This window comes from Protopterus annectens, chromosome 10.part0, assembly GCF_019279795.1.
Source record: "Protopterus annectens isolate FY-2018-M chromosome 10.part0, PAN1.0, whole genome shotgun sequence".
NCBI classification, from domain to species: Eukaryota; Metazoa; Chordata; order Ceratodontiformes; family Protopteridae; genus Protopterus; species Protopterus annectens.
This window is the reverse complement of record NC_056744.1, coordinates 559,896,448-559,908,702: the sequence shown is the minus strand read 5'-3', so window position 1 is coordinate 559,908,702 and position 12,255 is coordinate 559,896,448.

The window sequence follows — 12,255 nt, the reverse complement described above, 5'->3', positions numbered from 1 at the left end:
ACAAATCGAAGCATTGATGGTCAGGATGGACCGTTTTACTGGGGAAACATTAGTCCAACCACCCAACAATGAGCTTACCCCAAGGAACAACTTGAGCAATTCATAAGACACATTTTTGGAAGTGAGCATACACCCAACACCGACAGGACTGAATTCTATAAAGTCGGTGGTCCAGGATGAACGTCCAAGTCCACTAACCAGTACTGAAGGCTCTTCAGGACCTTCGTGGCCTGAATTGAAAAATTGGCTCAACGAAGTACCAAACTTACAAGAAGGGAGTGGTCAATCTCCGGTAACAACTAATGCCACAATAGAGGAGGGGCCATCAAGTTTGGTAGATTGTTTAAAGAATTTTGACTTGAAGCTTGTGAAATATAAAGAACTGCAATTATAAATAACATACTTCAAAGAGTGTGTCAATGAAGGAATTGTGCCGAAGGGCCTCAGATCGTGGCAATACCCCACTGGTCTTATTGAGAATTCTTTGTTTCACAAAGACCTTCTCAGTTTGTTTATCAAACATGGACTCGAACTATTGGATATTATGATTAAACACTACCAATTGGCAGCCGATATCCTAATAAAAGAAATTACTGTGTTGGATGAAAAAATAAAAGGTGACTTGGACTTTAACCGGTACAAATATGAATATGATAGATGCTTTTCTAGCATTAATTCATACTTGATTAAATTGAAGAGCACTAAAGTGAAGAAGCTAAATAGAGACAGGGAAGCATACAAAACAGGAATAGCATATCCTAAACCTCCTGTCTCCCAAACTGGAATATCAGACCAACGGAAGGAACCAGTTAATAGAAGAGATTACCAGCCAGGCGTCCAAACGGATCATAACAACGGAGCTCATGGCAGCCATCAAGAAAGCCAACGTAATGAACATTCTGAGGGAGGTAACAACAATCAACCATCTAACAGAAGCAGTGAAAACGACCACCAGTCACAGTGGAATGGAGCAAAATTTAATCGAAATTTTCAGAAACAAGCCTCAGGATACAACCTGAGGCAAGGTCTACCACATATCTCATACAAGACAACTGTGCAAATGTACCAGTAGATGAAACAACGGCGTACAGACCTGAAGCGGTGAGACTCATTTATAATTCTAAAGGTGACTTTAAAATTTTAAATTTTTCTTCATTAATTATTGACACCTTGTTGGCAGACTTATTAGCAAAAGGACAAACTTTTGTACCATCGAGAAGGGTGTCTGTTGCTGAAACAATTCTGGACCTGAAGTTGTTTACTAGAAAACTTAATCTTGGCTATATTTTTGGCTCAAGTAATCCAACAAATGATCCATTTCATCTTTTCAGTTCATATTGTCCACCAATGCACCATACTTTGGGTTTGTTCGAATGTGTTTGTGAGCTAGATTTGTTTCAACTTCTGTCACAAAGACAAACTAGGAATAATACATATGGTATCACTAGTGAAGAAAAACAGGTCCTACTACTTGTCAGGGAGGCACATGTTAGAGTTATGCAACCAGACAAAGGGGGTGGATTAGTCATCATGTACGTTGATGACTATATGGAAAGAATGGAAAAAATAGTCACGTCCGTAACTTATGAGGAAGTATCAAGAAATCAATTAAATATAGCATAGAGTAGAATCTGTTCCCATCTTGAAGAACTGTTTATTGAAGCCAGAATAGACTTGAATACATATAATTTTTTTAATATGCTTTCACCTAGGCTCCCAATATTATTTGGGATACCTAAATTACATAAATCCATTGAAGACCCCCCCAATAGACCATTGGTAGATGTTAGGAATAGTATAACATACCCCCTAGCGAAATTCATAGATTTTTACCTTAAAAAATATGTACAACAGCAGACCCAAATATGTAAGGATTCTTGGTCATTTCAAGCAAATATGCAAAAAATAGGCTTTAGAAATTACCTTAACTTCCTTATAATTGATGTCAAGAATTTATATACTTCCATTCCACAGGATGAAGGAATAGAATGGATTAGGTTACTGTTGGGGGAATTGGGGGCCCCACCCCCCAAATCACTTTACTATGTGAACTTTTGGACATAGTGTTAACTAACAACTATCTTACACTGAACAACAAGTTGTACATACAGAAAACAGGGGTGGCGATGGGGTCCCCCTGTGGAGCCAGTGTTGCTAACTTATGGCATATTGGGAGAGGGAGTACATTTTAAGGAAACCTGACATCCAAGGGAAAATATCCTTTTACACACACTTCCTCGATGACATATTTATGTTAGTGGACGGTGAAGAACAGGAGGCATCCAAGTTAGTAACTTATTTGAATAACACTACTAATTTCTTAAAATGTACACATGTGTTTGAAATGGAAAGAATAGCATACCTAGATGTAGACCTTAGTAAAGGCCACATAAACAAATGTTATATTGCAAAGATCTATAGAAAAGAGACCTTCTCCAAAGCCTTACTTCACTTTACTAGCAACCATCCAATCTTCCAGAAACAATCAGTGGTTAAGGGTCAACTGGTCAGGGCAGCCCGTATAGTGACCACTGACGTGGACTTCAACATGGAGTGTAGTAGGTTGGAAGATATGTTTGTTAAGAGAGGTTATTCATCCACCTTAATATTAGACCTTATAAGTGAAGTTAAAGAAAAGAGAACAAGAGGGGTTTACCAACCTATTTTGGGAGGCTCAGTAGGAGTAGATAGCCTCTACAGTTATTCTACTGAGGTTCAACCTAGCATTAACGTGGAGAGCGATACTCATTCATCAAATTTCATAACTACTTTTAGTATGGATGGATATGGAATTAGGTCTATTATTTATAAAAATTGGGAACTAGTAAAATCTGACTATAGCCTGTCCTCTATATGGAGAGATGTACCCAGGGTCACCTTTAGAAGAGGTGCCAATTAAAAATTATACAGCAAAGAAGCTGGAAACCTTTAAATCCAATGAGTAGAAATAGAATGTGGAAATGTAACATGTGTTCATATTGTCCACAGGTAGATGCTGGCCAAAATTTTACAATTAGAGATGTCAGTTATAAAACCAAAAAGAAGTTCGACTGTAATTCAAAGGGAGTGGTCTATCTCGCTCAGTGTAATACCTGTCCTGCCTTTTATATAGGTAAAATGGACAGGAAACTGAGGGAGAGAATCTATGAACACTTATACAGTATTAGAATGTTAAAAAGGGAAAACGCATTGGCCAGACATTTGAAAAGTTTCCCACATCATTCCTTTAAATTTAAAGCCATAGACAATCAAATTTGTGACTTGAGGGGCAGTCCAACTTCTTTATTGTTGGAGAAAAGAGAGTTGTTATGGCAACTCCAAACTAGAGCCTGTTGTTATCCGGGCTTGAATGAAATTTATTCTATTTCTTGTATACTGAAGCTCAAAAGCCTCATGAGGTAAATAACTCTGTTCCTTTACTTTTTATTTATAATATTATATATATATTTTTATTACTATTTTAGGAAAAATGCCCACTAATTCATATATATACAACAACATGGTCTCATAGACCAGTTCATTTTGCATATGGTCGGTCATAGCTTCCATCCCTTTTTCCCTCACCCCCCCCCCCCACTCAAAAAATTTCCTTTTGGAAGTTTATTTGTGTGATATAACATGTTAGACCATTGCAGCTTGTGTAGGTATATACCAACAAACAACACTAGGTGGGGTTTTAGGGTAACTACACAAGCAAAGAGCAATGGAGGCTTGAATAAGATGAACTAGCAGACAATTTTGGAAATTGTTTAAAGGATGGAGTAACAATGGAGCTTTATTGGACGTTTAGTGATTCATCTCCACCACACTGGGGTCTTTAATGTGGCAACAAGAGTGAGGCGAAATACCTTGAACAACTTTGGGTCACATCAATATGTAGCAACATAAGGTGAGTTCTGGAAATATAAAGATACAGATTTAAATGCAGACATGAGTCATGGAACCTTTATGTATTAATATATAAGGCAGCTGTATGAGCGATGTTTCTCAGTATTCATACAAATAGGAGAAGTTGCTTAGGGTAACTTTATAAGTAAGGATTGCTGAAGAGACATTTTAGGTGAAGAAGTAAGTTTTGTCAACATGTCAGGAATAAGTGAAAAAAGGAGGTAAACAAACACACCGTCAGGTACTGTGTGTTGTTTTTGCACTTTTTGTATGTTTGAACGGCACTGCTGGTAACTTGTCAATATAGAAGGGAATATTTATTTCTTTTGTTTTTTGTTTTTACTATTTTTCATTTCTTACTTTCATGTTTTACTTGTTTACAAAGTCAAATACTATTGAAAGTACAAAATGTGCTGTGTCTTTTATTCTTGTGGGGTTGGCCTTTTTAAATCCCGTTACAGGGAACTAAGCATTTTAACTGAAATGTGATTTCAACTGTAATTGAAATGTGATTTTATTTTAAAAAGTGGAGATTTGTTGATTCTTGTTGTTTGTCTGAAGAAGTCCTGCTAGGAGCAGGACGAAAAGCAGAAATTAAAACTGAAGGCTTTACTTTTTAAAACGTTTATGTTTTGCTTGGTCCATTGAAGGTGGATATCGATAACATTTAGATTGTTTTAATAGAAGTGGTGCAGTGAGGGCGTGTTCATTTGTTTCAGTTCTTTTTCTAGAATTATAAAGCTACACAAACTTAATGTATACTCCTGCATTATTTACTGGATTGTAAACTGGTTATCCAACACATCCCAAGTAGTGAAAGTCTGAGGTCTCTAACTGTAAAATTTTAACTAGTGGTGTACTACAGGGATCAGTTCCAGGCCCTTTCCTGCTTGGCATTTATTTTTCAGACATTGAAGCAAATGTCCCTGAAGTGTGGTTGAACAAGTTTTGTGGATAACTATAAGATGGATACAGTTATCCATTCTTGCACCAATACTAAACTACTCCAAAAGGGTTTGAAATATGCACATACATTGTATACTGAAAATAACATCAAGCTAAGTAGAACAAAATGCAACAAAGTAGCATTTTGCAAAACAAAATCTGTTCCTGTCTCGTATAAGTTGTACTCCTTGTCAAACAAATATGGTCATACAAGTTCTGCATACCTATGTGGCAGTTCTCTCTTATTTAGTGATCATATTTTCACCACAGTCAGGAAACCCTTCTATCTGGACCACATAATTTCCAAGGGAATATTTTCAAGATCCAAAAAACTCATCCTACCGCTGTACTCTTCTGTTATTAGACTCATTACTGAATGCAGTGCCCCCTTTGATATTTACATATCTGAGCTTATTGCTTTACTTGAAAGGTCCCAAAGATTTCTAACCAAAAAAAAAATAAAAGGTCTTAAATCCTTCAACTACCTTGATAGAGTAGCATGAGTCTCTACACTCATTAGCTTACAGGTCTTTGTGAGGAGACCTGTGTCTCACTTTTTGAGCCTTGAAAAACTGAGTACTATTTGACCTCCAATTTATTTGCTAAACCAGTGGAGCTACAAACTCTTGCATTAAGGACTTAAATCTGCACCAGCAAATAAACAAAACTTGCTCTACTGATACATTCCCAGCCCAAAGCATTCCTATCCTGTGGAATAAGTTACCACTACAAGTCAAAGTTCTATTTTGGCTAGCTTTAAGGCTAGTCTTGAGGACTGGATTAGCAGACATAAGTATACCAAGGTTATCATGTATGACCCTGCTCAATTTGGGAGGAGATCACTATTAAATGTTAGAAAAGTAGGGCAAGAACTTTTAACTTTATCTGCTTAAAAGTGTATATGGCTAGACATCTTATGATCCCTGTGGTCAGTTGCCTAGTATGTTCCTATGTTCCTATATAAACATTCTATGTAATGATGAAGCCTGTTGTATTTAATGGGTACAGCTGAAGAAAAAATAGCTTCACCAGTATATAGGAAAAAGCACAGCAGGAATAACAACCTAAATACCCGCAATACCAGTTTGTACAGGCAGGTATAGTTAGTGGTCCTAGTATTCAAGAGAATGGGGTACAGTGGGCAGCTGAGGACGAAAGAACATGTGGGTCATTGTTTTACAGTTATCATCTTCTCTTCACTTTAAAAATTACTCAAGTGTATGTTTTTCTCTGATTTTGAGCTTTTTTATATTAACACAGCCCCACAACAAGCATCTAATTTCATTAGAAATGTTCTGGTATCTGTTTGACTAACTTTTAAACTGTTATACATGCATTTTCACATATGGTATTTTGGTTGCATTGTATGGACAGCAGATAGTAGGGAACTGCACGTTAAGCAGTCTTAATGAAGTAGGTGGCATGGGTAATAACACTGGTTAACATAGTATGTTTCTAAATTTCAGTACTTCTCTCTTGCATAGAGTTCAATCCATGGAATGGAGGTATTGTCATAGAATGGGGTATAGGTTTGCATATTCCAGTCCCCATTATGACATCCTATGAGGGGACAGAACTTGAATTTCTCCATTAGGATGGTGGAGTAATTCTCCTGGAGTCCAGGGAGCAGTGTCTGTCCTAATAACCAATGAAAGCATCTCATCTTATCAGATTGTAGCACATCTGCAATATTTATTGATTTTTTCATGACACGTGAATAGTTTAGCCATATTCTAAATGCTGTTATAAATTTATTTAATTATTACTGCATACGCTTTCTTTATTAGCCTGTGAGGTTAGTCATGCATATTTTAGTTCATAATATTATCAATGTATCTTTAACCCTCAAATTTTACAAATCAGTTATAATCACCACACATCGAGGCTGTAGCATGATGACTGAAGATTTCAGAAGAGTTATTTTGTGTCAAAATACAATATCAACAGAATAAACAGGGTACAACAAGAGAACCTTGGAAGTGAATTGCAGAGTTCACTTTTTAGACGGTCACTGCTATAAAATCAAAAGGAGCTACAGTTGCCATGTCATTAAACCTGCATCAATATAGCTTAATGGTGAAGGTAACAAGGTGTGCTGTACCTAATCTCTCTCTCTAAGAACTGATTCCAAGTTGTACTGTATTTTCTTACTGATGCTGAAAGCTGCTGTCTCCAATCACATCTTCAAGGTAGCACATAGAAACTGCTATATAGTTTAAAGGTTTTGCTAGCTATTGAAGGTAAGTTTAATAAAATAACTGATAATTCTAAAAAGGTATGCAGAAACATGGACTTTTGCATTTGTTTAATATATAATCAGTACTAAAAACAATCTCAATTCAGAGTTACAGACTGTTCTGAAAATATTTTTACACTACAATTCTAAAATAAAATGCAATGGATATTTCATGAGACTGATTAAAATTGTCATAGCCATCATTGGCAGTTTATGACCACTGCAAGACAGAAATGCTCATTTTGAACTGTGACACTCCCACTGAAACACAATTTACTCTAGTCATATTCTCCTCCCTAACAGTTATTTGATCTACGAGTCAAAAGTCAATTAGGCTGTCTAATCTACATGCAGGTGAAATCAATTAAGGGCTTATTATGGTGCCTAGAAGCTCATTAAGATTAATGTATTCACTGCTAGGAATATTTTCATACATTTTAGAATGAGTAAAATAGAACAATTTCAGCCAAAAATATACCATAGAGGAAATGACTGATATGGAGTTCAGCAATCATTATAACCGGTTCTCTTTGATGATGAGGGTTAAATGCCTAATAATTCCACTCTTATTAAGGCTTCTGTACATTTGCTGTTGCTAACATTTGTAGTCTAAAATTAACAAGAAGTCAATGCATATCACATTACTGAAACAAGGAACATCAGTTCATGGTATTAGCAGAAGCACATGATCTGCCACATCATATATAAGGTAAGCTTAACTATAAATCAGTCTGTCAGTGGTGACATTCAGTTTGTTCCAGTGCATCTTGTTTTTTTTTTCAAAAGAAGAAAATTCATTATTTAAAACCACATTTCTGAAGTGTTAACTACAGTAAGGAATGTGAAAAAAAAATGTTATTCATTGAATAAAAACTCTGCCCATTTATATCCATTCTATGGTCCTCTTTTTATTGGTGCCAAGTAAATTACTACAAGTGAGAAGGCCATGTCCTTTAGCATCATTAGATAAAGTCTCTGGCTTGAATTGTAGCTCAAGATTTCCTTTGACATCAATAAACAAAGTGTCTGGCTTGTATTGTAACTCGTGCATCATAATTACAGTATGTGGTCTGGATACGTAGGCATATAGCACACTGCACAACTTTAGTTAACTTGGGTAGTGGCAACATGTAAAGTTTTGGAGATTATGAGAAATGAATCACTCAGTCACACATGTGTACAATGAAGCGTGTTTGAAATGGGCAGATTTTTTTATTCAATGAATAACATGCTGGGTGACTTCAAGTATCTTCCATCAACTGGGAAAACTATTGAAGTACCAATGTACAGACCCAACACTTTCTGGAATTTATCTGTTCCAATCCCCTGGACCAGCTCATTCTGACCCCCACTTGAGGAAGCAACATCCTCAACCTGGTTATCACCAATATGGGAGATCATTGCTCCACACCTATAGTCAATTCCTCCCTGGTTAAATCTGACCACTAACTGATCACCATGGAAATCTCAATCTCACCTACAACCCCCGCTAAGGTGAACACCCTGAAAAAATTCTCTAAAGCCGACTTTGGGTTCCTACAAACAGAGGTGGCTAACTTCTTGGTACCCATGCCAATGGAAAATAGCTGCATGATTGCCAAATCATTCACCAATGAACTGTGCTAGCATGTACACAAATGCATGGACCTTGCTATACCATATAGAACTAAGATGCTCTCCTCCAAAAAAAGGAAGCCAATCTGGTGGTCCCCAGCTATCAATAAACTCTGCAACAGAAGGAAGAAACTGTTGCAGAACAAAATGAAGTCACAAGTCTGGAAAACCTTCCTTATCAGTCTCAACAAAAAGTTGAGATCCCTTATCAAATTCTCTAAAGCCAGCTATGAAGGCAGAATTCCATCTGACACCAAAAACAACCACAAAGCCTTCTATAGCTATATCAACCCTCCCCCTAGACATTACCCAGATTTGCTCCGAGTTATTGAACAATGATACCTCATATACTGAACCAACAGATATAACCAACATACTGGCCGACAGATTCAGTGCCAACATTACCCCCCCCCCCCAAGGGCCCTATCACAATACCAGAAGAAAGCCTGGTACCCACCATTTCTGTGGCACAGATAAAAGCTGTATTGTCCAAAGCCAATAATACAGCATCAATGGGACCTGATGCTATCCCCGGCTGAGTCCTACATGAGCTACAAAATGAACTGTCACCACATCTGTGTGCCCTGTTAAATCACAGCCTTACTTTCGGCTATGTCCCTAATGAATGGTGCACTGCTACAGTCATCCAGCTCCATAAAGAGGGAGCAACTACAGACCCTGGGAACTATTGCCCCATTAGCCTGACGAGTCTGGTATGCAAAGCTATGGATCTCATTATCATGGACATGCTAAACAAAGATATAGGCAATCTCCAAATTCTTGACCCCGTGCAGTTTGGCTTTGTCAAGGGGAGATCCTACCTGCTGAACCTGGTTGACTTCTTTAAGTCAGTCAGCAAGCCTGTGGATGAGGTTAAGGCAGGGCATACAGCCTACCTCGACCTGGCCAAGGCCTTTGATACCATTCCCCACTCAGGTATCATTGATAAACTTACCAAACTAGGCATCAATCCTTACATCACTAGGTGGGTTGCAAATTGGCTCACAGATAGGACCCACAGAGTGAAAGTTGTGGATTCTTATAACCAAAGGTTTTGCATCCAGGAAGAAAGAGGTCATCATCCCTCTCTACTCAGCCCTCATTAGACCAATCATCAAATGTAATGCCCTGTTTGGCATTTACCTGATCAGACACCTACAACAGCTGGAGAGGCCACAAAAGTACCTCACAAAAAGGATCCTAGGCCTTAAACACATGTCCTACATGGACAGATTCAAGAAACTTCAGCTGCTCTCAGTCTCTTATCATCAGCTTAGAGTTGATCTCTGCTTGACTTACAAAGCCATGTCCGTGTCCGACCCAGCCCTACTTGAAATGCTACACCTAAAGAAGTCCAAATCCCCCAGTGCCACATGCTCCAGAGATCACAATCTCATTACCACAATTAACAGAACATGCTGGAGGGATATGTTCATCTCCCAAAAGCTGCCCATACTCTGGAATAAGCTTCCCATTCATGTCAAGCAGAGCACCTTGCTGGTGCTCATCAAGAGAAATCTTGACGAGTGAATGGGTAACAGAAAGTTCACCCCAGGGATCACTCCAGTTGCCCTACTGGACAGGGGCACTGTGAACTAACATTATATGGCACAGTGCCTGGGCAATTTTTTGGGGGGGGCTAGGCTTGTAAAGGCTCCAGGGCATTAGCCTAATACATACCTATGAACCTATGAGCATGTTAATGATTGTATAATAACATGGAAATGAGTAACTCTATGCAAACAAGCCTCATACACTTTGCAAATGATAGTAGCCAAAATGGTAGAATGCCAAAACAGTTCAGGAAGGTTTAAAATTGTCACACTGCATGGTTATGTGTACCTGTTTTGTATACTGATAATCATGGTGAACATCTGGGAAGGGATGCTAGTGACAGAAGTATGTAAGTAGCATGTGCTATCAGCTGCCATCAGGCCTAGTGTCCACAATGTTAAGCAACATAACCATCTGTATAAAGGAGAAAGTACAGGCAGGGCATAACACACCAGCAGCTCACAGGCCACCAGATTGTTGACCATTTCAACGTGTCAGCATTACAAATTCTTAACCTGTTCCTCAGTATTGTGCTATAGCATATCTCATTACCTAAAACTACAAAAGAGAAGACCAACACAAAATAGGTATTTTATGACATAGCACATTTCCGTAAGGTCCTGCAAGCCAAAGAAGGCACACACAGTACTATTAAGGTCTCATTTGATTATGGGAACCTGAGTTACATTGGCTGGAAAGGTTTCTACTCCCTGAACTGCCAGACCCAGATGGTCTGCAACATGCAGGGACTTTCTGTAATTTGTCTGTGTACCACAAGCAGGTCCCAGGCTTCACACATTTGACATATGTCCAACCTATAGCAATCGCTCCTGTGAGGAGATATCCCCTAGGTATGCTGCCTGGAAGGTGAATACTGTCGATACAGGGGCAGACCCATATGTACAGGCATCATGTGTTCATGGCACTGGTCACACATAAATATTGTTTGTTGTGTGTTACAAGTAGTGCTGGGTATGTCCTAGACCCCCTGTTTGATTGCTTCCATCTGTAAGCCACCGACCATACAGAAAATGGTCTATAATGCAGCTCATTCAAAAATGCAAAATATGGTGGAGTGTTTGTTCACCCTGCTGGGGAGATATTTCCATTGTCTAGACATGTCAGAAGAAGCACTGCAGTACAGTCTTGTCACCTGCAGAAAGATTTTTGCAATAATTCACAATATGGCATAGTGCAAACTGAAGGACTGGTATCTGAACACTTTAGCATCACTATTCTTACCTGCTGTATCAGTAGTAATAGGGCGAGGTGGAGAATCAGGGAAGGAAAAATCAGCAATGCTACCACAGCTAATGCTGAGTTGGCAACGATACATTACACAATACATTACAGCATTGAAAAAGAGGCAGCATCTGATCCACAGCTATGGGCCATGAGACAGACAGACAGTACAAAATAAAATGATGCATGGGTTATCATGATCAGCTTATGTAAGGCAGTGTATGAACTGGTCAAACTGTGCATCAGACATTAGGTGTCAGAAAGATGACATTATTGTCACTTATGCAGGAGGGAGGAGGACACAGAGACAGGGTACAACATTGTTTTATGGGTTTAGGTTCATGGTGGGTGAGCACCTAGAATGGGAAGTGATTATGTGTCAGGGATCACAACCTCCATGGGTGGTGATAAGTTACCATGACATTTTCACAGGTGCTGCCCAGCATACTGACTTACAATGTAGGGGTTTTATGTGGTCAGTGATAGGAAAAGTTTGCAACTAGCGAATGGTGTGTGACCATCATGATGAGGTGTACTATGTGTTTCTCCTGATGAGCATATGATCCCTCCACATGTATGTAAATAGCCATTACCTCTGCCTCCTTCTCTCTTTTTACACCTGGTTATCAGCTGCGGAAGCCCTGTTCACAATCACCTCACAGTTATATACTGTAGCTGGTGTCAACACTGGACCATGCAATCCATTCCCCTTGAGGGATGTCTATCCCAGGGTTTCCAGTGCACATGGTTTACCCCCAACTGTCTCACATAGATGG